Source organism: Podarcis tiliguerta (genome assembly GCF_965153285.1).
Source record: "Podarcis tiliguerta genome assembly, chromosome: 9".
Taxonomy (NCBI): domain Eukaryota; kingdom Metazoa; phylum Chordata; class Lepidosauria; order Squamata; family Lacertidae; genus Podarcis; species Podarcis tiliguerta.
Window position 1 is genome coordinate 50,952,712 of NC_139542.1, and position 25,489 is coordinate 50,978,200.

At 42.9% G+C, this 25,489-nt stretch overlaps 1 long non-coding RNA gene across 3 annotated transcripts in view; it reads right to left on the bottom strand.

Moving 5' to 3' along the window:
- Positions 1–6,864: 6,864 nt before the first annotated feature.
- The window catches only part of LOC310657405, a 30,785-nt gene continuing 12,160 nt past the window's right edge, over positions 6,865–25,489 (bottom strand). Inside the window, exons 1-3 of one of the 3 annotated variants that reach the window (XR_014501750.1) lie at positions 16,773–16,908; positions 10,575–10,701; positions 6,865–6,938 (exon numbers count right to left, since the gene is read on the bottom strand). This is a non-coding gene — a long non-coding RNA (uncharacterized lncRNA). Of the gene's footprint in view, positions 6,939–10,530; positions 10,702–16,772; positions 16,909–25,489 lie in introns of those variants that run through there. The other 2 variants (XR_014501752.1, XR_014501751.1) reach the window with 2 other exon arrangements.

Here is a 25,489-nt window from a genome sequence, read left to right on the forward strand (position 1 = left end):
AATTCAGTATGCTGTTGTCACGATCAGATGCTATCTGTTCCAAGTGGCTTATTGTCTTTCTGTCTGTCTGTAAAGAAAGAGACCAGGCAGCACTGCAGCCCTCAAACCGCCTTGTAAAGAGACCCACAGAACTCTGGGTTCTGATGAGGATTCATGATCTGAACCACTTTGTGAATGGATCAAGTTGAATCAGCTTTTCTGCTTTGGAATACCAGATGGGTGGATTCCTTCTTCATTCCAGTATGTACTGTAAAAGCATTTCTGCAAAAGCAGCCCTTAATAACAGATTAAGCTGGATCATACAATCAACTTGGTGATATCAAACAAAATTATATATATATTGCAATTAGTCTAAGCTAATACCTGGTGGTACATTGCTTCTTCTACCAGCAACTTGTGTCTACTTTTGTTGTTGTTGTTGTTTAGTCATTTAGTCGTGTCCGACTCTTCATGACCCCATGGACCAGAGCATGCCAGGCACCCCTGTCTTCCACTGCCTCCTGCAGTTTGGTCAAACTCATGCTGGTAGCTTTGAGAACACCGTCCAACCATCTCGTCCTCTGTCGTCCCCTTCTCCTTGTGCCCTCCATCTTTCCCAGCATCAGGGTCTTTTCCAGGGAGTTTTCTCTTCTCACGAGATGGCCAAAGTATTGGAGTCTCAGCTTCAGGATCTGTCCTTCCAGTGAGCACTCAGGGCTGATTTCCTTTACTTACCCAGATCCCACTTTCAGCATAACTGCTCATTCCCCATTATAAAAGCTTTTCATTCCCTTGGCTCCCTTGCCTTCCATCACTAGACAATTTTTTTAAAAAAATTCATTAAGGTCCCCCCTCCCCGGCCTGTATTTGAAGATACAATCAATAACATGCAAGGAATCACCAGAATCATTTATTTGTAAAAACCCTTGTAATGAAGAGACACTTCCTTTATGAGGCAAACAGGCTGCAAGGTGACCTTTCATAAACTCATTAACCAGTTGCCACAATCTTCCTCCATTTTTGCTCCTTGAGAGCTGCAGAAATTAATCTGAGGACAGGGGAGCACTCATAGCAAGCCCTCCGGTTTTCCAGGGAAGTGCCCAATCCATGCAATAACACATCGTAAAAGATGGGCATGAGAGATCCTGAGCTAGCAGAATGTCGACCACAGAGCTTGAATCAAAGCCTTTTAGAAAAGTACTCAAGATAAAGTGAGTTAAGAGAGATAGGAGGTTGCATCCCAATGAAAATAAACAGCTATTTCCAGACTTCATACCATGAGTGTTTTTAAGGAACAACAGCATCCTTATTTGGGAACCCTCTGGAGGATGAAGCCAGCATGCTGTGATCTTTAGGTGTTGCATAAACAGAAGGTGGAATCATTTAATCAGCCAGGGTCACATGGATGACAATCTTAGCACCTTGTTTTGCAAATGGAAACAATTTTAAGACGTGTAAACTAGAAGAAATGTCACTCTTCACTTTCTGCTAAACAGATTAACATGGGAAAACATTATCTTGTTGTTGTTGTTGTTTCTTGCAAAGCTCTGATTTAGGCTACCTAGTTAGCCATCTTGCTCCTGCTGAAGGATAGGGTCTTTGGCAGATAGAGTGGTTTTTAAGAAGAAAGCAGAGCTGAAGCTTTGGATTCCATTGCAACACCTAATATGGAGCTGGGGAATCTGTGGCTACACTGGGTGGTGTGGAACTCTGGCTTCCATCGGCCCCAGTCAGCATGGTTAATGGTCAGGAATGAAAGGATTTGGAGTCCATCAACACTGGTAGGGCACCTGTGAGGGACTGGGCAGAGGAGGAATGGTGGAGATGGCCTCCCCAGCTTGTCCCTTCCAGGGAGTAGGAAGAGGAAGACAGTATAGATTTACAATTGGGGTTTGAGGGAGGTCACAGCTCAGAGGCAGATGAGAGGGAAAGTTGGGAAATAGTGGGTGAGGAGGAGGAGGAGGAGGAAGCAGCAGCAGGGGGGTGACAGCTGACGGACACAGTGTATTTAGAAAGCATTCCAGACACCTTTGAACCAGGTGAACCTTGAAAGTAGGAGAACAAAGAGCTCAAAGACAGAGGGCATGTAGCAGGAGAGACAATGAGATTGACGAATGAGGAAGTGGAAGAGATGGGGGGCTGGAGATTCACTTGAGACAATGCCATTATCCAAGAGGCTGGGTTCTATAACCTCTCTATGTAAATACTGAATAAAAAGCAGATGGTAAGAAACATTTCCTTGTCTTTGTATATTCTTGGGCAACTGGCCGGGAGTTGCTTGCAGCAGCCTGACAGCCCAACATTCACTACTAAAGGTGTAGACAACACTGAGTTAGCTGTATGAGTTTCTTTCCTGTGTGGCGGTCTACTCTGGCTCCTGAACTTGGCAAGTGATCTGGAGATGTGTGCACTTGAGGATTAGGAAATAGATCCTTGCTCAGGAACACTATAGAATCCTCATTGGCAAAAAAGAGAGAGAAAGAAATCCATCTACTCTCAAGTGACTGAAGAGTACAGAGGACTAGATGTTCACAGAGGCAGAATTTTACAAAGCAGTTGATGGGAGTTGATGTGCAAAATGTCTGGAGGGCCTCAGGTTGGCATGAGATACCCTAGAAAGAAAGGCAATGTTACTGTAATTTATGAATCCAGATAAATTGCAGATATCAGATTGGATCCAGGCTGCAATCCTAAACAGTGGCGTAGCGTGGGTTGTCAGCACCAGGGGCAAGGCAAGTAATTTGCGCCCCCCCCCCCCGCTGCACTGTCCCTCCCCCAGATAGTCCCTCACTCTCTCTCCGCACCGCACCACACGCCTGGCACCCTCCCCTCCACAGTGGGCGGCGACCCGGTGGCTCAGATCGGATTCGCACAGCCAGCACTGCAGTGAGAGAGAGTGAGCCAGGTAGGGGCAGAGAGCTGCGAGTGCGAGCGCGAGCGCACGCCCCCCAGATGTTGCGCCCGGTGCGGCCGGCCCCCCTGCACCCCCCATGCTACACCACTGATCCTAAAGCCTCCTACCTGTAAGTCCCACTGAATTCAATGAGACTCCTCAGAGTAGACGTGGTTTGAATTGCAGCCTTACTCACAACTGAGGTCCCATTGACTTCAATGGGTCTACTCTAAGCATGGCCAAGGCTGGATCCAACCCATCCATAACTATTTTTGTAATTATGAAATAGTCATGCCCTTTTGCGGTCTCCATTTGAGGAGGGGAGAGGAACCTGTGAAACAGCCAAATCCTATTTTAAAATACTGAGATGCTCTCCCATGGAATCACACAGTTTTAAATGGCTGACTTACTGCTAGCAGCAAGTGTAGGCTTGCATAAAAGGATTTAATTTATCAAGTGCTTGGGGACATTATCCAATTGCTTAATACCTCCTTGACTGACGGTCAAACAAGATAATTGTAACGCTGTATTTGCGAATATCTGAATCTTACTAGAAGTGTGGTGTGTAATCCCTTAATCTGAGGGGAAAGGTACCATAATGATTAAGATAACTGCCTGACAGCCCTTGAACATTCCTTATGTTTTTAAACATAAAGTAAACACTTCTATTGAACTGGGCTGTGCTCAGCATGGATTACTTTAGCTTTGAGAACAGCAATAGAGAACAATAAAACAAGGCTTGCTTGGAACACACTCTGTTTATCAGATGCAGTCCACACAACTTCAGTTTTGGAACATCACCTGTTGAATATCAATAAAATGTTTACTCAGATGCTGAAAACACATTTTCAGTCATGCTGAGTGCCATAAGCCTTGCCTTTGAAAGCTGGTAAAAATATATAAAAACATTTTTTGAATCAATTGTCTTGTAGCTCACAGTCCTTGTTCTTATGATGTGAAAATATTTTTCCTCAGCTCTTTTTCAAATCTGTTTGCAAATGATTAATGCCATTTTCAAAAATGTGTTAGATAATGAGCCATATTAGAAAGGCACTTTAAGACTTGTCCTACATTTCCCCCCAGCTGTACCGATGGTGCAATATGTTCAAATTGTTAACAACAACAACAAATTTTATTTGTATCCCGCTCTCCCCTTTCGGAGCTGGGCTCAGAGCAGCTAACATCATATAAAAACACAATATATATAAAAACAAACAATCAATTAAAATGCACCCCAAAATTAATTCAATTAATTAATTCAAATAAGTTAAAATGATGGTGAAATTGTGATGGGATTACTTTGAATGTATGGGGTGCTTTATGATGGGATTACTTTGAATGTATGGGGTGTTTCATGAAATGGTGAAAGCAGAATTTTTTGCCATTTATGTTCTGATCTTTAGATCTTTCAGTGAAAGTGGACTGTGAACAGTAGTAGTAGTAGTAGTAGTAGTAGTAGTAATAATAATAATAATAATAATAATAAAAAAAAAGCTGGCCCCAGATGGTATGTTTGATGTTGTTGTGTCAGTGATTGTGTTGTCTGGGTGTATGTGGCAGCAGAGTTGGCATCTGGGTTTATTGCTACTATTGTTACTAGAATTACTCTTTCAAAACTCCACCAATAGGTACAAGTGCCAGTAAAGGTAAAGGGACCCCTGACCATTAGGTCCAGTCGTGACCAACTCTGGGGTCACGGCGCTCATCTCGCTTTATTGGCCAAGGGAGCCAGCGTACAGCTTCCAGGTCATGTGGCCAGCATGCCTAAGCCACTTCTGGCGAACCAGAGCAACGCACGGAAACGCCGTTTACCTTCCCGCTGGAGCGGTACCTATTTATCTACTTGCACTTTGACGTGCTTTCGAACTGCTAGGTTGGCAGGAGCAGGGACCTAGCAACAGGAGCTCACCCCGTCATGGGGATTCGAACCACCGACCTTCTGATTGACAAGCCCTAGGCTCTGTGGTTTAACCCACAGCGCCACCCGTATCCCTTACAAGTACCAGTACATAGTTTCAAAAAAGTAATTTTGTTATGGAGAAAAGAGAGGAAGTAAAAAACAAGCAACATAATATCCAAGAAACCAATGTTTCCCCCTGCCTTTCTTCTCTCCTCTCCCTCTTCACTGATTTTCTCTTTCCTGATGTGTGCAGAAACTGACACACTCTTCCTAATGAAACACTCTTCAAATGCCATAGAGAGGCAGTGGCTCCTCTCTACTTCACATCAGGATTCTTTTATCTTGTCAGCTGTTATGTGACATAAAGGAGGGGGGAAAACCTTTCCCCCCCACAATACTAGATATTTTTCCATATCTACAGTTTATGAGTTTCTCTCCATAGTTTGAGCTGGCAGATGTCGCTCAAATTCTTTCCTGGCAATTAGCTTTCGGCAGGAGGACATTCATAATAGATAGATAGCCTGGAAAGCAGAAGACACAGTATTGACATTGCATGGTCTTTTAGATACTATTTGGTTTTTTAAAAATGATGTTCTTTTGACCCATCAGAAAAAGCCCGAAATGCATTACAGGATAATGCATTTATCAGCTTAATTAAAATGTCACAAACGAGTGAGCAAGCTTTTGAATTCTCCATGACCCTTCGTCAAATATTTGATGAAGAACTCTGGAGAACTTGACCACGATTTGGTGATATTTTATTGGGCTACTGATGGCATTGTCCCATTATAGAGTTTAGTTTCTTGTGTGTCTATGGCAGCATTTGTATTTTTATCAAGCCATTTCACTCCAGGAAGACTAATTCCTGGATTGTGACACAAAGTGAAGGAAATTAAATAGTAAACATGTTGCGATTCATAACATCCACAGTGTAAGGGTGCCAGCCAGCAATCAACAAGTGAGAGTGCGGCAGTGTAGCCTTATTCCCTAAGATATGTGTTCCTTTTCATGTCTCCAGACACTCTTTGGAGAGTGAGCTTCAGCCATGGTTGTAAACTCGGGGTTCTAAAATGCACAGGGAGCCTGCACAAGCACAGGAGGTTCCCCGCTGCCCAAACGGCTGTTGCGATGGATGTGGACACACCGAGTGGGACCAATAGTGGTGCCGGCAAGAAGCGCTTTGAAGTAAAGAAGTGGAATGCAGTTGCGCTCTGGGCTTGGGACATCGTGGTTGACAACTGTGCCATTTGCAGAAAGCATATTATGGATCAAGCTAACCAAGCATCAGATACTTCCAAAGAATGCACTGTTGTCAACACACTGTCGGCAGGTGTGTACATTAGACAACCGAGAATGGGAATTCCAGAAGTATGGGCACTGGTAGGAGAGAGAAGACCACCAAGTTTATTGTTCTGTCTTCAGATAAGCCTTTCACCTTGCAAGCGGGTTGATGAAGTCTGTGTAACTTAATAGACACTTACCCTGCTCTTTGTTTTCACCTTAAAATAGTTTTTGTGAATAGTAATAAACATGTTTGTCTCCTGTCAGGAGGTTCCCCACTGCCCAAGTTCACCTCAAGGAAGGCTATCAAAATACAGTGGTAAAGGTAAAGGTACCCCTGCCCGTACGGGCCAGTCTTGTCAGACTCTAGGGTTGTGCGCTCATCTCACTCTATAGGCCGGGAGCCAGCGCTGTCCGCAGACACTTCCGGGTCACGTGGCCAGCGTGACAAGCTGCTCTGACGAGCCAGCGCAGCACACGGAATGCCGTTTACCTTCCCGCTGGTAAGCGGTCCCCATTTATCTACTTGCACCTGGGGGTGCTTTCGAACTGCTAGGTTGGCAGGCGCTGGGACCAAACGACGGGAGCGCACCCCGCCGCAGGGATTCGAACCGCTGACCATGCGATCAGCAAGTCCTAGGCTCTGAGGTTTTACCCACAGCGCCACCTGCGTCCCTCTAACAAAATACAGTGGTACCTCGGGTTAAGAACTTAATTCTTTCTGGAGGTCCCTTCTTTAAACTGTTCTTAACCCGAGGTACCACTGTACTTAATTCGTTCTGGAGGTCCGTTCTTAACCTGAAACTGTAACCTGAAGCATTTGTAACCCAAGGTACCACTGTAGTGAAGGCAACATGCTAGCAGTGCGGTCTCCTCCCCTGCTTCCTGTGAATAAAGAATAAGTTTATTCCTGTAAATAAACCAATTCCAGCATATTAAGAAGTCATTAGGGTTACAGTTGTATTAAGTCTCATTGATTTCAATCAGACCAAAGCATGCTCATTTAGACCAGATCCAACCTGTTTAGATTTTCTCTTGCAAAAAGTAACATATTGGCTAAGCAAAACGCTTATGATTGACCAGCATCAGCTTTATATAACACCAAGAGCAATGTTGGAACTAACCTCCTTATCAGTTTTGCCTGCCTACGATTTCTTAATTAAGCATATCACATCTGCGAAGTGCAGAGCCGGTTTATAAAAATGGCTTCAGGTTCTGGGGATGGTGGAATTATTCTAATCTCATCTGAACAAAACTCTTCAAGATTATTCTACTCAGAGTTTTCTAGGACAGAGATATGATTCTGAAATTATATTTGCTTGTCTGGCTGAAAGCTGCTTGTTTGGAGATTATTTTTTGAAGTACAGCTGCATGTTTCATTGTCAGATTAAAATGACCACTGTAGGGGTGGGTGGGTTAATAAATAAATAAATCTCAATATAAATGGGTGAAATTTGTTTCTGTGGTGGGGTGAGGAATTGCTCAGTTGAACCTGCATGGCAGCAAGTTTTCTTCTTTTTTAATCACTGCCTACGAAGTTCTGAAGAGACTCATTTTGGAACCCATAATTGCTAATTTAGTGAGGTCTACAGCCACTCATCACCACCATGTGGAGGAAAGCTATCTATAGAAAAAAATGTTAAACCATTTGTATGGGATGCCAGCTTTTCAAAACACAGCATTCTTAAACATATGCTTTGTCTTATTCTTTCCCAAAATAGTACTTTGGAGCCACACTTAAAAGAATGCTGTAAACTTTGGTGGACCAAAAATTGGGCACATCTTGTTTCGTTCTTTATAAACATCTGTTGACGGCTGCCATATTTATTGTTCACATGGCATATTATGCAGGCGAGTCTTACGATGTGCAAATCCTTTTCATCTATTGGCTTATGGGGAAATATTACAGAAAAGATTCTAAATTTCATGTGAGTAAATTGGTCTCCCACCTTCTTCTTTTTCAGAACGCCTCTTGTATGATATGAAAACAGAATTGGAGGTACAGGCCAGTTAACTTATCTCTGTAGTGAGGTCCCAAATGTTTTTGAGGAAGCAAGCCTGCAACTCTCTCTACCTTCTTCCAAAGCATGGCATTAGTCCCAGCTTTTGCAAAACCTTTAAGGCTCCTTCCAATTACCTATTTATTGCACATTTATCCTGATTTGCTTGCAGCGGGATCAGATCATATTCAGTCTTTAGTGAGCACTCATAGTGATTTGGTTTCAGGGAAGTTATACAACAAGGAGGCTTGGTCCTGCATTCATCTTGATATGTTCATGCCACTCTTTTCAGTAATTTTCCTAACCATAAAAAGCCTGCTTCTTTTTTAAACTGGATTTGTTGCATTAGGATGACCGAGTACTTTAATCCATCATCATCATAGTCCAGCATTCTAGATTCATAGAATTGTAGAGTTCTAAGGGACCACAAGGGTCATCTAGTCTAACCCCCTGAAATGCAGAATTTTTTCACCCAACATGGGGCTTGAACCATGAGATTAAGAACCAGCTGAACTATCCCAAGTTGCTCTAATTGTGTTAAATTTCCCAGGATGCATGTAAATCCCTCCCACAAAATACCAACGGTTTACAGGTACTCTTAGATGGGGGGGGGGATTAGAACAGGGTTCCCCAGCAGTTTTTAGACTACAACTCCCATCATCCCTAGCTAGCAGGACCAGCGGTCAGGGATGGTGGGAATTGTGGTTCATAAACAACTGGAGGCCGAATTCTGGGACACCCTGGACTAAAATATAACATACTGTGTAAGTATACTTACTTAGACCTCTCAATTAATACATCCCCCTGCAATGCCCATCAAATCTAGGGATGTCCGCCCCCCTCAAATATTTTGTTAGGGGGCCCCTAGAGGTTGGCTCCGATTATGCCAAGTTAATGTAATCATTATTAGTCTATGGGGGCTTGTCATGTTCATGCACTGGGCTTCTTACATGGGAAAGGGACCCTTGGCCAACCAGTGTTCCCATCCCTCTATTGGAAACCCTATGCATAGGTAAAGCAGCCTTCCTCAGCCTAACACCAATAATGCATTATCTAGGGCGGGACAGAAGGAGCATGGACCTCCAAAAGATGAAACAGAGGCCAGACCAGGCTTCAGGTCAAGGGAAGCAGGAATAGCTAAAAAGGAAAAAGAGGCGGAAGAGAGAGGGAGGCTCCACAAATGAGGGGAAAGGAGTTGGAACATAGGAAGCCAGCCCATTCAGTATTGTCTACACCAGGGATGTCCAACAGGTCAATCACGATCTACTGGTAGATCCCCGGTTTTGGTGGATCATGCTTGATCGCTGGGTCCCTTTTCTTAGTAGTAATAATAATAATAATTTATTATTTATACCCCGCCCATCTGGCTGAGTTTCCCCAGCCACTCTGGGCAGCTTCCAATCAAGTGTTAAAAACAATACAGCATTAAATATTAAAAACTCTCTAAACAGGGCTGCCTCCAAATGACTTTTAAAGAGAAGATAGCTGCTTATTTCCTTCACATCTGAAGGGAGGGCATTCCACAGGGCGGGCGCCACTACCGAGAAGGCCCTCTGTCTGGTTCCCTGTAACCTCACTTCTTGCAATGAGGGAAATGCCAGAAGGCCCTCGGCGCTGGATCTCAGTGACCAGACTGAATGATGGGGGTGGAGATGCTCCTTCAGGTATACTGGACCAAGGCCATTTAGAGCTTTAAAGGTCAGCACCAACACTTTGAATTGTGCTCAGAAACGTACTGGGAGCCAATGCAGATCTCTCAGGACCGGTGTTATGTGGTCCCAGGTTGGTGAAATAGAATCCTGCCCCGCCCCCTTGCCCCAACCTCCATCGTTGCACGATCTGCAGAATAGAAGATGGAGTTTACTCAGTGAGGCTGTTTGCTTCCCCAGTGATCTGTTGGTGAGTGGCTGTTTCCTTTTCTCCCTAGAGCTTGAACGCCCAAAAACTGGGGCTTTCCTCCCCCCACAAAAAAGCTTAACAACTTTGACCTGAACCCCCCAAAAGGGGGTAGATCACTGCCAGTTTTTAATTCTGTGATTAGATTGCAGTCTCTTGGGAGTTGGCCACCCCTGGTCTACACTAACTATGGCGGCTGTCCAAGGTTTCAGACAGGAGTGTCTCCAAGCCTTAAAGGGGATGCTGGAGATTTCACCCAGGACTTTCTGCATGCGAAGCAGATGCTCTATCATTAAGCTACTGCCACGAAGGGAAATTGGAACAAGCAAAGAGGAGAGATGGACATGACTACAGATGAGCGAGGTTGAAGTTTCTATATGGTTTTGTAATAACAGCCACATTTTTGGCTTCAGGCTTGCGGTATTTATGCGTTGTATGATAATACAATCTGACAATAAAACAGTGTTGTAGCCCAGCAGGGATGATAACTCTGGAATTACAGCTACTGTCTCGAAATGGCATAATTCATGGAGGAGGGGGACCACTTTGTATCATTGAAGACATTTGCAACGGAGGCGTCATTGTTAAAGTAGGTTTATGAGATTTTTATATATATATAAAATACTTCTCTGCATCTTTCTTTCAGGAGAATCTGCTCTCTTTTTCTCTCTTTCCATAACTGCATTGTCAGAAGAAAGACAGCAATTGTCGCTTCTCCATTTTTCATACCTGGCTGGCTGGCATAATTGTAGCTGAAAAGGAGAATGAAGTTTGAAGAAGAAAAAGAAAAACTAGTATAGTCAAACGATCAGCAGTTTGATATTGTCTTGTTTGAAGGGCGCTTGCTTTTCAGTAGAAATAATCTCTTGGCAAACTACCTAAATAAAACTTCAGAAATGTAGCAAAGCGTCTTGTGTTACTTTGAAGACTAAGGACAAATTCAACACAGTGCTAAAGTTATTGTTGCATGAGTGCAAGCGTTTCTGTGATAGAACAATCTCCCTTTCCTCATCTGAATGCTCTTCTGGTGTTATCCCCAACACCACCCAAACTGATTTGGGGGGCCCAGGGGCACACAGGAGGAGAAGAGGGGGTGAAAACCCAATTGCAATAGTTGAACCCAGTCCTAACCTATTTATTATGGCGTAACCTTCCTTTGAGCACTGTCTTCATCAGATGTATAACATGTTGTTCTCGTATATATACAAATGGTGTGTGTGTATAAGAGAGAGAGAGAGAGCTCTCAGGTCAGAGGGAAATGAAGCGTAGAAAGTACATGCAGTGATATCATCATCATTGCTTTTTTTCTAAAAAATGTTTAGGGGTACTCTCATTTTGACACAAGAAAATCACTATTTTATAGTTCAAATTGGAGAAAATAAATACAGTAAATGGGCAAAAGTACAAAGATTCACAAAATGTTTAGGGTATGTGTACCCCTGCGTCCCCCCAGAAAAAAGCACTGATGATGATGATGAGGACGACAATGATGATGATAATAATAATAATGATAATAATATAGTTATTTATTTATACCCCGCCCAGCTGGCTGGACCTCCCCAGCTACTCTGAGCGGCTCCCAATAGAATATTAAAAACACGATTCCAACATGTCATTCCAACACTTCTTGCGTTAGCACAGATATCCTGCCATTGGTAAGCCAAATAACAAATACAGTGGTACCTCGGATTACATACGCTTCAGGTTACAGACTCCTCTACCCCAGAAATAGTACCTCGGGTTAAGAACTTTGCTTCAGGATGAGAACAGAAATCGTGCTCCGGCGCAGCAGCAGCAGCAGGAGGCCCCATTAGCTAAAGTGGTGCTTCAGGTTAAGAACAGTTTCAGGCTAAGAATGGACCTCTGGAACAAATTAAGTACTTAACCCGAGGTACCACTGTAATATGTAACGTGCCACCCCAGATTCCTTTGAGAGGAAGGGTGGGATACAAATTTAATGAATTATTCATCATCACCCTGAAACTTGGTTCATTCCACAAGAGATCCTCTTGATGTATTGTTATTCAATAGGTTTATGGTGCAGTTTCCCATTGAATTTCCTAGGTCTGGAAATGTATAGCAAGTATTCACTTTTATGTAAGGCTGCTTTACCTTACATATCTCCAGTGACCCCCTTGTTTAATGGTACTTTTTTATAGTGTGGCAGAACTCAATTATAAGTTGTCATGAGAGAGCAAGCAGGGACTTGCACTCCTAATGACAATGTGGCATCTAATGTAACACAAGCAGAACAGGGTAGTATATCTTTCCTCCAGTAGCTTTTGAAGAAGCCATACAAACAGTTATTCCCAAGCTGTTTGCCAAGTCACACTTGAATGCTGTAAGATGAGTTGAAGTGTGCCCTGGAGAATGAAGTCATATTACTGAACACATATTACAGGAGGAGCCAATAAGATGCTCTACAGACATTATTGGGCTACAATTCCCCATCACCCCTGACTATTGGCCATGCAGGCTGGAGCTGATGGGAGTCCAACAATGGTTGAAGGACCCCAAATTGGTTGTCCTTGCTCTATTCTATGACTGCAGTCCCTGAGCTGCACTGAGCTTTATTTTCTCTCCCAGTATATGAACCATGGCATCCTCCTGAGAAGGGATGCTGTAGGGTCCCCTGAGCCTGCCAGATACCTGGGAAACTCAGAAGCATCCCTTTGATGAAGTTTGCAAGCTTGGGTGTCTTGTAGTTAAGACAGAAAAGGCAAGATATAATAAAAGAATGTACAATTACAAAACATGCAGTCAAAAAGTAGGGTGGCAAAATTCCACAGTGGTGTACAAATCAATAAAAGCATGCAATATATAAGCAGCAGAAAATTCAAATTCAAAACCTGCTTGATAAAAAGAAAAGTATTAGGGTGATCCTGATCCATGTATACAAGGCTCACATTGGTGTGTATGCGCATTGATGCATATGTAGGTTCCCTTCTCATGCTCCTCAAACATACATCAAGGTCAGTGCCTGCATTGACAATGAGGTGATGTGGAAGTTTCACCAGCTCTGTGGTGCTATATCAGAAAGTGACCCATTCACACATGCAAACCATTACTTTGCATTATAATTACTGAATAGTGAGCCTTTACAAACCATCCCCAGGAATACAGTAAATCAGCTGTCAAAACATTTAGGGATGTATGTGTTTGTGTGAACCAGTCCCCTTCAAAAGGCGTAAGGCAGAGTCAAGGAATGATTGTTTGTTCAATATATATTGTGGCCAAAAACAAATAGCCATTAGCAAATGGGACAGTTTTTGACTTGTAGCCATGAAAACACCTTTGGCTATCACCGAACATTTCATTCCTCACGCAGATTACTATCTAGAAAGAGCAGGGGATGAAGTACAATAACGATAACATTGTACCAATTTATAATGTTTATCAAATAAGTATTGAGTTTTCCTTCCAAATGCTGGGATTGATTTTTAACCTCCTCCCCTTTCCACTTTTACAGCTAGGGCAACTATAAATAAGTTGCAGGAAAATTACTTCTCCACTGTTTCACAATGCTTTTCTTATCTAACAGGCACAGCTGTCACAAACCTAAATGCTTTTATTTACAATATCTATTGCTGAAAAATGGTAGAGACGGTGTCCTTTAATCAAGGGAGTTAGCATTATCAAAAGTACTTTATGAATTTTAACTAACTTGCCAATTTGGAACTTATTACAGTGCCCTGTGCCTGTTTATCTTATCCAACTCAAAATATTTCATCTCTCTCTCTCTCCCCCCCCCCCCTTTCTTGGCATAGTAGTTTTCTGGTGGCTGTATCAGGATTAAGCAACTGAAGTGTTAAGTCTCTCATTTCTGTCTATATTAAAGGTCAACTTCTATCTCTGGTTCTTCACCTTTAACAAAAACTGGACCAGGGAAAGCCAAAATGAAGTGTAAAGTGGTGCTAAGTAAATATGCTCTGTGAAGCCCACAGCTGTACAGGGTTTGGAAGAACTAAAAAGGAAAAAGTCATTCCGAAAAGAAGCAGCAAAAATTACCTTTTGCAATTTGTCTTCCTTATTGATATTTGCATTGAATCCAGATAAAACCTGACACCAGCGAAGTTCATTCAGTTTATGACTATTATAAGTAAATTTGCTCTGCAATGTCTGGTTCACGCATAGTGTGATCTAGAACAAGGGAAATGCTTTTTAAGTCCCATTGATTTCAGTGTGAGAGATGTTTCTTTCAAGTTTCGTTTCAGTGCTAGGAAGGGCTCCATGGGCACCAGGAAAGGGAATGTGACAACTCCTGGTGACATGCAATTATTCTGCGGTATAAAAATGGCAACCACAAAAAAGGCTCTTCAAGTACACTGACCGCAATGCAGCACAGAGTTCAGAATGACTAAATCTATTGAAATAAATAGGTCTGCACATGCCTAACTTTGTGTTGATTGATTCCACTGCTTTTTTGCAGTTGAATATTGAATGTATCCAAAAGAGCAAGTGAGCGCGCGTGCGCGCGCACACACACACACACACACACAAAAATGGCTATCCCGTCCCATTGATTGCTATAGGTTTCATTCTATTGTAGCCAATAGAATAGGTGTGGGTGGGTGTGGGAGAGAGAGAGAGAGAAAGAGAAAGAGAAAGAGAGAGAAAGAGAAAGAGGTCCACGAGTTTCTTCTCTTTACAAAAATGCCCATGAGCCAAAAAGAGATTGGCAACCCAGATTGTGTATCTAGTACCCAGGCCTACATAATCCTTTATAAAGAAGTTCACTACATGGATAGAACTAGTGTGTCTGTCAGAAAGACCGAGGATAAATGCAAGTTCTGTCATGCTGGCTCTGTGATGGCTCCAGTTCCAACATCTCTGAAGAGGGGGGTACCAAGGAAAAACAATACACACCCTTCTTTTTTCACATGCACCTAGGTCTTCATGGGAATAAATTTGGCCAATAGTTTCACCCACTCCTTACATTTGAAGGGAATGAAAGGTATCAGTGATGGGATCTCTCAAGCCATTAGGAGTTGTTTTCTTTTTTAGAAAGAGATGCTTGATGAAGATCCCATTCTAATGGGTCTTTTTTACCATAAATATGCAATAATGAACATGTTCTCATCTGCAGCCTTATTGATCTCCAGAAGTCTTACCTACTCCACCTGGACTGTGCGAGAGATTGTTTCTTGAATTATATGTGAATTTCCACAAGCACGCAGCTGGTAACTAGCATATGCAGCTGAAAACATCATTTAGAGAGCCAGTGTGGTGTAGTGGTTAAGAGTGGTAGTCACGTAATCTGGGTAACCGGGTTCGCGTCTCCGCTCCTCCACATGCAGCTGCTGGGTGACCTTGGGCCAGTCACAGTCTCTCAGCCCCACTCACCTCACAGAGTGTTTGTTGTGGGGGAGGAAGGGAAAGGAGAATGTTAGCCGCTTTGAGACTCCTTAAAGGGAGTGAAAGGCGGGATATCAAATCCAAACTCTTCTCTTCTTCTTCTTCTTCTTCTTCTTCTTCTTCTTCTTCTTCTTCTTCTTCTTCTTTATCCTACCCCTTCAGGTTCCTTTAATGGTAATGTTTTCAAATGCTCTGTGAACATCATTATTCTATCTCTTGTTATAGTTCAGTACCAGGGCAATATTTTCTAGTGTCCAGGCCATCAGATTTCCCCCCCCCCCCCACATTCTTGCGAATTCATGAGAGTGGCCACACCTTACAAACTGGATGGGGTACTATTCTCTGATGGCTATGCCATCAAATTCCATTATCTGTCCAAATCCATTACCCTGCTTACTGTATGTGGAGGGAGACACTTGAATGGCACTGTGACAAAAAGCTTGAAAGGCAGGATTTAAAAAAGGGATTTCCTGATTCATAGTCCTTGATTCTATCCTACACAAAATAATCACTTGTATATGGTACCCAAGGGCATATCAACTTAAACAAAACAGATGACATACTATAGGTAGATTCCATCAGTAGTCTTTACAAATGAGATTTTAAAAGCAAGTAAAAAAAATACAGGGTTGTCTCCAATGGTGTCCATGCACAGGACCCTCTAGAGCAGATTTGGGTCTACAAAAAAGGGTCTTCCTGTTCATAACTGGGGGGGGGGGGCTTCTGTGTATATTTATTCTCATATCTATCCTTCCTTCTCCCCCATCATAGAACTCAGGTTAGTGTACACATGTCTCCAAAGTGATATCCCATCCAGGCAGTTAACCAGACTCAGACCTGCTTAGATTCAGCAAGGTGATGGCCCCATGTGCCTTCAAACCACTCACTGGTGTGAAAGTTAGATTATCCAGCTGTAGATGTGAAAATGTATTAGCTACTGGTAATAGAAAGGGATTTGGAATGGTAAAAGAATCGCCAACTAAAAACAAACATTTCTTGCTACATTTGGGAAGCATACATGGTGCAAATGCTCTGACAGAAGCACTGATGTTTCAGCATGCTAACCTGCACACTACCTCACCCCTCTGCTTCCCAGTATGCAACAGTGACCCACCTGCCAGGAAGCTAGAATAATGGCTTTCCCCAACCCAACAAGCCACTTCTGATGAGGCTAATTTTAGGAGGAAAAAAATATAATCCCTGTGACCCACACATGTGGGGTAAAAAAACAAAAGAATTGGCTGGGTACCTTGGTTCAAACTATGGGGCTAAGCTCACTCTCCAGCAGGAGAGAGCCACCAGTAACAGAGTTTAAACTCAAAATTCAAACAGCAGTATAGTGTTAGGAATATAAGTTGTTGGAACCCTTTATCCCATTTAGTCCACTTGCAAACAGTACTCCTCTTTCTACCTCTCTTGCAATGATCTGACCTCTCACTATTAAGTAAGTTTAAAATGCTTTACTTACAAAATGTTACAAAGGTCAAATAGATGCATTTATCCAAGCAGTAGCTAGGAGAACGCAGGCATTTTCATAGAAAATACAGAAAGATAGCTTCAAACATGTGCTCTAAGCTTTGAGTTTTCTTAGGCACACCTTCCTTGGTCAGTTATATGTCACAAAGAGAGTGAGAAAGAGAATGCTTCACTTCCTCCCTCATCAGAGAAGAAGGAGCACAACCAAGGTAAGTCTAGGAATGTAACTCTGTGGTTTTAACCCCTCATGCACTAACTAGCACTCACACACAGTTATGTTTGACTACTTTTTCCCACAAGTACAACAAACAGTAGACGCATGTCACATTTCTCACTCTCTATGGCTATGTGAGTTCACCTTTCCCCCTGACCTGATGCCATTACTGCGCATGTTTTTGTGTCCTGCTCATAGTATTGGTTGCTGCTTACAGGGGTGTGGGTGTACTCCATTTAATGTCACCAGGATCTGAGGTACAGTGAACTCACAGCTACAGAGAGGAAGGGGGAAATCAGTATGAGGCTGCTTTTCTGTAGCACCAGGCCAATAGTTCTGTAATGTCTTGCTCTGCTCTCAGCTTTTGAAAGAATGAGATTATACATTTTTAAAAGAATGAGTTTATTCGACCAATTAAAGTTTTATGAATTAGCACTGAGAGCCAGTGTGGTGTAGTGGTTGAGAGCGGTAGTCTCGTAATCTGGGTAACCGGGTTCGCGTCTCCGCTCCTCCACATGCAGCTGCTGGGTGACCTTGGGCCAGTCACACTTCTGTGAAGTCTCTCAGCCCCACTCACCTCACAGAGTGTTTGTTGTGGGGGAGGAAGGGAAAGGAGAATGTTAGCCGCTTTGAGACTCCTGAAGGGGAGTGAAAGGCGGGATATCAAATCCAAATCCAATAAGAATTTGTGATCCTTCTCAATGTTCCATTTATTGCTCCCTTAACATGAAAGAAGCATGTGTGTGTGTGTGTGTGTGTGTGTGAGAGAGAGAGAGAGAGAGAGAGAGAGAGAGGAGAGAGAGAGAGAGAGAGAGAGAGAGAGAATGCAAGTGCTACAGACTCCTATCATAATTCATACTGCAGATCAAACATTCAGAACTCACCTGAAAAACATGAAATAGAAAATGGCACACCGTTAAACCGTTCTCATAACAAAATCTCTCAAGAGATTGCAGGAAATATCACATTAAAAAAGGAATGCTCCTACACTCTCATTTAACCCGCCTCCTAGTAATTCAATACCACAACATGTTGGGCAGAAATGATCACAGGACTTTATTTACAATACCTAATGCATAGCCAGGGGGTGGTGGTAAGCAATAATTCTGCAGAATGCACTTGACTTGCAGGAAAACCACCATAGCAATTATAGGAAAGCGGCCTTTTCATAAAGGAGGATGGCATCTCACTGAAAAGCTGGGCCTCCTACACAATGCACAACGGATACATTTCATTTTATCCCTATTGCAACATGCCAGTTCCCCAAATGTAATGGAGATAAAAACATACACAAATCCATCATTTAACCTGCTTATGCTAGAGATTTCCAAAGGCCTGATTTCCAAAGTCAGTGCAATTGTCACCTGAGCAAAAAAGAATTAAATATAAAATCTTCTCAGCCAGTGCAATTCTCAGTTGGAATTGCCACGCCATTGTTACTGGTCCATTAAGCAGCTCCAGTGCAGAGTGGTGTGCTACCCAGGCCCAAAGGAGTTGGTAGAACTGATGGTAGCTTTCTGCAACTTTTTTGCAAAGCATTCGGAGGATAATATTGCTTGCATCTGCTGAGACCTTGACTCCACTGTTACAGCAGATGAATTTTGAGAGGTGTCCAGAACACTGTGTAAAACTGTTGTGTTGGATGAGTTCCAGTAAGCAGGGCCTGAGTATATGGACAAGATGCTTGGATTGGTCCATGCAACTGCCTGTATCCTTGCCCTCTTGAATGATAAAAACTAGTATGGAGGGGACAGCTGGCTGGGCCAGGGAGGTGATTAATGCCTCCTTGTAAGAAGGAGTGGTCCCTGCCTGCTTGAAGGAGGCAGTGGGAAAACTACTCCTCAAGAAAAGCTTACTGGATAGTTGTCAATCTCCCCTTCTTGGGAAAAGTTCTGGAGTGGGTGGTTACAGACCAAATCCAGGTGTTCTTGGAGGAAACTGATTTTCTCGATTCATTTCAATCAGGGTTTAGGCCTGGTTTTAGCACAGAAACTGCTTTGTTGGGAGGGAGACAGGGGAAATGTGTCCCTGTTAATCGGTGCTTTTGTTGGGGGGGACATAGGAGTATGCATGTCCCTAAATATTGTGTGAATCTAAGTTTGGCCTCACTGAGGTGCAATATCTCAATATGAGTAAGAAAATGAGAGTATCCCTAAACATGTTTTTTTTTTGGGGGGGGGAAGCACTGCTGTGAATTTTCTTTGACCTTTCATTGGCTTTTGATACTATGGACCATGGTATCCTGTTGCCCGAGTTAGGGATGGGTGGTTCTGCTCAAACTGGGATGGTTGTTTCCAGAGGCTGATGGTTGGAGGATGCTCTTCAGCCCCATGCAGCCTTCAGTGTGAACATCCTCAGAGTTAAATTTTACTCCCCATGCTGTTTAACATCTACATGAAATTGCTGAGTAGGGTCATCCAGAGTTTTGGAGTACATTGTCAGTAATATGCTGGTGCCACATAGCTCTAGTTCTCCTTTACATCTACAGGTGTGGCAGGGATGTGCTGGACCGAAGTCCTGCTTCAGTTATGACTGGATGAGAGCCAATAAACTGAAGCTCAAGCCAGATAAGACTGAAGAACCATCCCTAGACTGGATGGACGGGAGGTGGCCTATGTGGACAGGGATAGCTTAACTTCTGTTGTCTGGGCTCTGGTAACCTCTAGGTTAGATTACAGCAATACATTAAATGTGGTGCTATTTCTGAAGATGGTTTGGAAACTTCAGCTGGTGCAAAATTCAGTGGCCAGGTTGCCACTGGAGCAGGACAGTTTGAGTATATAATGCCAATGCTGGCCCCACTGCACTGGCTGCCAATTAAAAGTGCTGGTTTTGACCTATAGAGACATAAAGGCTCAGGACTACAATACCTCAAGGACCACCTCTCCCCTTATGAAGTGCCCCAAGCCCTGCAATCATAATAGGAGGTACAAAAGGTCCGGAGGGCGCCAACATAGGAACAGACCTTTTCTGTGGTGGCTCCCCATTTGTGGAATGCTCTCCCTAGGGAAACTTGCTTTGCACCATCATTATCTATCTTGAGATGCCAGGCCTTTAACTATCTTGGGCCTTTTAGAAGCTGATGAGGTGTTTTTAATGTATTTCTCTCCCCCCCCCCTTCTTTTTAATGTATCTCTGTGTGGTTTTTAGGCGTGTTCTGTCTTATATTTGTTATTTATATGCCGCCCTTCTGACTGGGTTGCCCCAGCCACTATGGGCAGCTCCCAACAAAATATTAAGAACACAATAAAACACCAAACATTAAAAAACTTCCCTATTGTTGGTTCAGGCTTCGTTCAGATGTTTTTTAAAGTCAAATAGTTGTTTATCTCCTTGACATCTAATGGGATGTCTGCTTGTTTGTAACAACAACAACTTTATTATTTGTACTCTGACTGGTTTGTCTGGGCAGCGTTGGGCAGGTTGCCCTGGGCAAGATGAAGCAACTAACAAGTTTAATCAACAACAACAACAACTTATTCACCCTTTGGACACAAGCACTTCAGTCTACTCCATTTACAGCACAGTGAGAGGATGGCAATAGATGGTCATAGTAGATACTGGACATTTTCTAATGAGCAGGAATAATTTTATGAGCCATCCCTCAGTTGGGGAATCATGTTCTCTGCTATCAAATTGGATGGGCTGGCTTCCATTCCAGAAACAGCAGTAAATGTTGTTCATTAATGTGCTGTAATGCATTTTCATTCAATTAGTCGGTGTTAATTGATATTTTGTTGGTAAGCATTGTTGTCTTTACAAGGTACTGGGAGAGTTCCACCAGCGTATTTGTCATGGCAGAGGTGTACCTGCTGTTACACTGGCATAGCTTGCTTCTGTTAGATCCTAAATCCCTCAAGTCATTGCAGGAAGGGTGCCTAATGGACACATTCCCTTCCAGGGGGCAACATGCCAATAGTGGGCAAGACCAGAGGCAAACATAGGCAGGGCAACAAATATAAATATTACCTTTGTACAGTAGGCTAGCTTCTTCATACTCATACATCTACCTCTGTGCACCATCCAGAGAAGCAAGAGGCATTATCAGATTTAAGGACACATTTCAGTAATGCAAAAGCACATGAGGATATCATGCAGTTCTGGAGAGGGGTGTGGCCTGGGGAGAGTCCCAAGGGCCAGATAGAAAGGCCTAGGGGCCACATTTGTCCACTGTGCTTCAGGTTCCCCATTATAGAATAGCACCTTAAACTAGAATCACCACATTTCAAAAAGTAAAAACTAGGACACCCCAAAAACTGTCGAGATTGCTAGTCACACAATCAGACTGCAAGTCACACAACCAGAAACTGCTGCATTCCTCTCCAGCCCTCAGCCTCTATCAATTAAAAGCATATCAATTAAACTGAATCAAATGTGTCTTTTTCTCTCTTTGCATTTAAATTCTCACCTTTTACTCCCAGCATTGCGTCTTTTATCTGTCGTTATGGCTTCTTTTTCCATTTGTTTAAAATAACGTAGGGCTCGTTGCAACATGATAAAGAAAACAGAAAGGAAAGAATCCATCCAACAGCTGAAAGCAATCTCTAAAAATTCAAAACAGGTAGCTGCCAAAATACAAAGCTGTGACTCTCTAAAGATGCAAGTTTAGTCTGTCTTCTTTGTTCATCTTGCTGATGTTGTATGTTGGGAAGATTTGTCTGTGATTAGCCCAACTAGGAGGCTTTTGTGGGGCTTTTCTTTTCTTTTTCTTTTTTTTTAAATCCACTACATACACACCAAAGCAGAAGGATGGGCATATGTACTACAGATGTGTACAGTATCTATGTCAGGATTGAGAAATCCATGGCCCTCCAGATTTCTTACTATTAACTATCCTGGCTGGGGCTGACAAGAGTTGCAGTTCAACAACCTCTGGAAAGGCAGTGGTTTGGGGCCAAGGAGAGATAAAGATGTACCTCATCTCCATAAATAAACTTTAACACCCTCTTGCTATTCTGAATGAGGAGAATTTGAAGCTAATGTTTTGAGCCAAAATAGGCCCTTGGTGCAATACAACAGGCCCACTAGAATGTTTGAGGCACACAAATATTTTTACAGATTCAAACCTCTTTGTCTCTGTTGTATGAAAAAAAGCGCTATGTAAGCTTGGTGGCTCATGAATATAAATGTCTGTGTGAGCCAATCAGATGACAACAATGCCAGGCATGCATGAGTTGTTGTTCTTGTTGTGATATTTACATCCCACCTTTCCTCCAAATATCTCATCTTCCCCTCTTGGCATTATCCTTGCAAGAACCCTGTGAGGTGAGCTAGGCTGAAAGTTGGTGACTTACACAATGTCACCCAGGGAGCCTCATGGCTGAATGGAGACTGGAACTCTGGTCTCTCAGATCCCTAGTCTGTTTTGATGTGCAAAACTCTATGGAAAGCTGAGCCAAGCTGTCAGCTGTGGAATGGAAATAGGATCTGAAGATACTAAAATCTCAAAAGGAGCCTCCATCCTATCCCCATTCTTCACATAGAGGATGGCACCAGACTCTAGCACTGGATTTATTGCTGATTTCATTTATTGCTTCAGGAATAATATTTATATCATAGGTAAATTTACTTCATATTTATGTATTTAAATTTGTTTTATTATTATTTCTTACAAAAGTCCATGTTCTGTGTACAAGGCTTCCATAGAACTCATGATGTGTTTAATGTATAGATTCAATCAAAGAAGTATTAAGAGTTTTCTTAAGCTTTCAAATCAGCCTGCCCCACTGGGACCTGAATGTGCAAGGATGTTTTCTACATAACATGTTTATTAGCCATGCCAAGAGACTGCAGGCATTTGGCAAAAGCCAAATTAAAAAGTGGGCAGGTGTCATAAATGCCAAGAATAACCAGCAAACAGCATTAGGAGACTCTGACGAACCTCAGTTTTAGGGCAGAACAATAGCAGAAAGTCACTTTGTTTCAATATAAAGCAAAGCGGATGGAAAGAAGACCTTGAAGCATTAAAGATCCACATTCAGGAACTTTGTAAGATATTTCCACATGCCTTAATATTTGAAACAATACATTTCAGAATTCTCTCTAATGCTCCTCTTAAGCCAGGCCCTACTCAGGGTACAGATGGCACATCATTACAGCCAACTGCTAACAAGATTTCTATATTTTATAGCTCTCAGTTTTATATTTTCTCTGTTTACAGCCCCATCTGTGAACTACTCCACTGGCACGGAAGCATTTAAGATAGGATGTGACCATCACTGATCAGTGGCGTAGCGTGGGGGGTGCAGGGGGGCCCGGCCGCACCGGGTGCAACATCTGGGGGTTAGGGTTAGGGGGCGCAAATCCACGGGTTAGGGGGCGCAAATCCACGGGTTAGGGGGCACAAATTACTTGCCTTGCCCCGGGTGCTGACAACCCACGCTACGCCACTGTCACTGATGCACCACAGCCTGGTATCCTCAGACAATGGAGGGAATAAAATTCACATAGAAGTGCAAATTAGTAGCAATAGCAGCACAACACTGTGGTGGCATCGAAAACTGGGCGTGGATGGTAGGACTAGGAATTTGGAATCAGGATTGGAAATGGGACTAGGGATGACTGAAAGTCCATCTTACATACCAACAAGACAGCTATTGTGGAACAACTCCTATTCACCTCATTCAGGAGTGGGGAACCTCAAGCCCAGGGGTCAGATCCATCCCTTCAAGCATGTCTGTCTACCTGACCAACATTTTGGCTAGAATGTGTCCTTGTACTGTAATAAAACCCATTGCTTGTCTGGATGAAGGATGGATTGTGTGTTTGTGGAACTCACTGTCTTGTGTGGATGGAATGTACTCTACTGTAGAAAGGTAAATGTTGCATTCATTGTTCTGGCCACCCTCTGTCAGGCTTCAGGAAATCCGGTCGCTCCCACCGTGGCAGCCAAGAAGCAGATAAACAAGAAGAGTTCTTCCCAAGTCTTTTATTCAATATTCACAGAAAGGCGTAGAAATGTCATCTCTCTTAGATAATGGCATTGCTCAGAGTAAAGTCCCACCCCCTCTGTCTCTCCTATTATATATCATCCCTGTATCAGCTGATCTGTGCTTTCTGCCTCTGATCTTTTTGTTCTATTACTCTCAATGCACTCTGGATCCTGGGGTGTGTGTGTGTGTCAGGAATGCTTTCCGAAGACACTGAGTGTGCTAACTGTGTCCCCCGGTGCTTATTCTTCCTGCTGCTCCTCTCCCAAAATTTCCCAGCTTCTTCCCTCTGCAGCCTCTGTATTATGACCTTCTGCAAACTACTGTTGTAAATCTATACAATGGTACCTTGGGTTACATACGCTTCAGGTTACATACGCTTCAGGTTACAGACTCTGCTAACCCAGAAATATTAACTCGGGTTAAGAACTTTGCTTCAGGATGACAACAGAAATCGCGCGACGGCAGTGTAGCAGCAGCTGTGGGAGGCCCCATTACCTAAAGTGGTGCTTCAGGTTAAGAGCAGTTTCAGGTTAAGAATGGATCTCTGGAACAAATTAAGTACGTAACCAGAGGTACCACTGTACTATCCTCCTCTTCTCAGGAAGGTTGAGGAGTGGGGATGGTCTCCACCATTCCTCCTCAGTCCTGTCGCTGACACCCTTCCTCCTTGCTCCATCCAGCAATGAAAGCTTATCAAGAAGGTTATACATGAGGGAAAGATTTTCACTTGGCATCAAAAGGACAAACAGGGTGCCAGGCAAAACCATTGTTTAATAAGCAAACTTAATTGCCAAGGATTAATAATAATAATAATAATAATAATAATAATAATAATAATAATTTATTACCCTGCCCATCTGGCTGGGTTTCCCCAGCCACTCTAAGTGGTTCCCAATAGAATATTAAAAACACGATAAAACATCAAACACTAAAAACTTCCCGAAACAGGGCTGCCTTCAGATGTTTTCTAAAAGTCAGGTAGTTATTTCCCTGACATCTGATGGGAGGGCATTCCACAGGGCGGTTGCCACTAATGTCTTTCTGAGACCCATCTGCATGTGTGTTGTGGCTGCTGAGGATGGTGGCAGAATGCCAGGGCCTGCAACTGCTTCCCACCCAGGAAAGGGGCAAGCAACAATTTCTGGCTCAAAACTCACACACTCCAGCTCCTTGTTCCTCTACAAGAAAGTATTGTGTGTATAGTTTTATAACATGGCTTATGATTGTTAGGGAATTAGGCAAATATTCCACATCATTTTAGGAAAACTAATGGAAGAATTTGATTTTATATCCTTGTGTCAGGCACCTAGCCCTCACAATAAGTCTGTGCAGAAATAAAAATAAAAGCTTAGCCATTTTCCTGCTGTTGTCAATATGTCAGACACTTAAATGGGTGATTTACCCATTATTTCTATTCGTTCCATTTCCGCATACACTATTCTTATCTTGCAATGGAAAGACAGAATGGAAAGATAGGGTTATTGCTGCTAAATCGACATGAAAGAACTAATTTAAGCTACGTATGGGAAGAAAAATGTCTTTAGCATATCTGTGTCTTGAAAA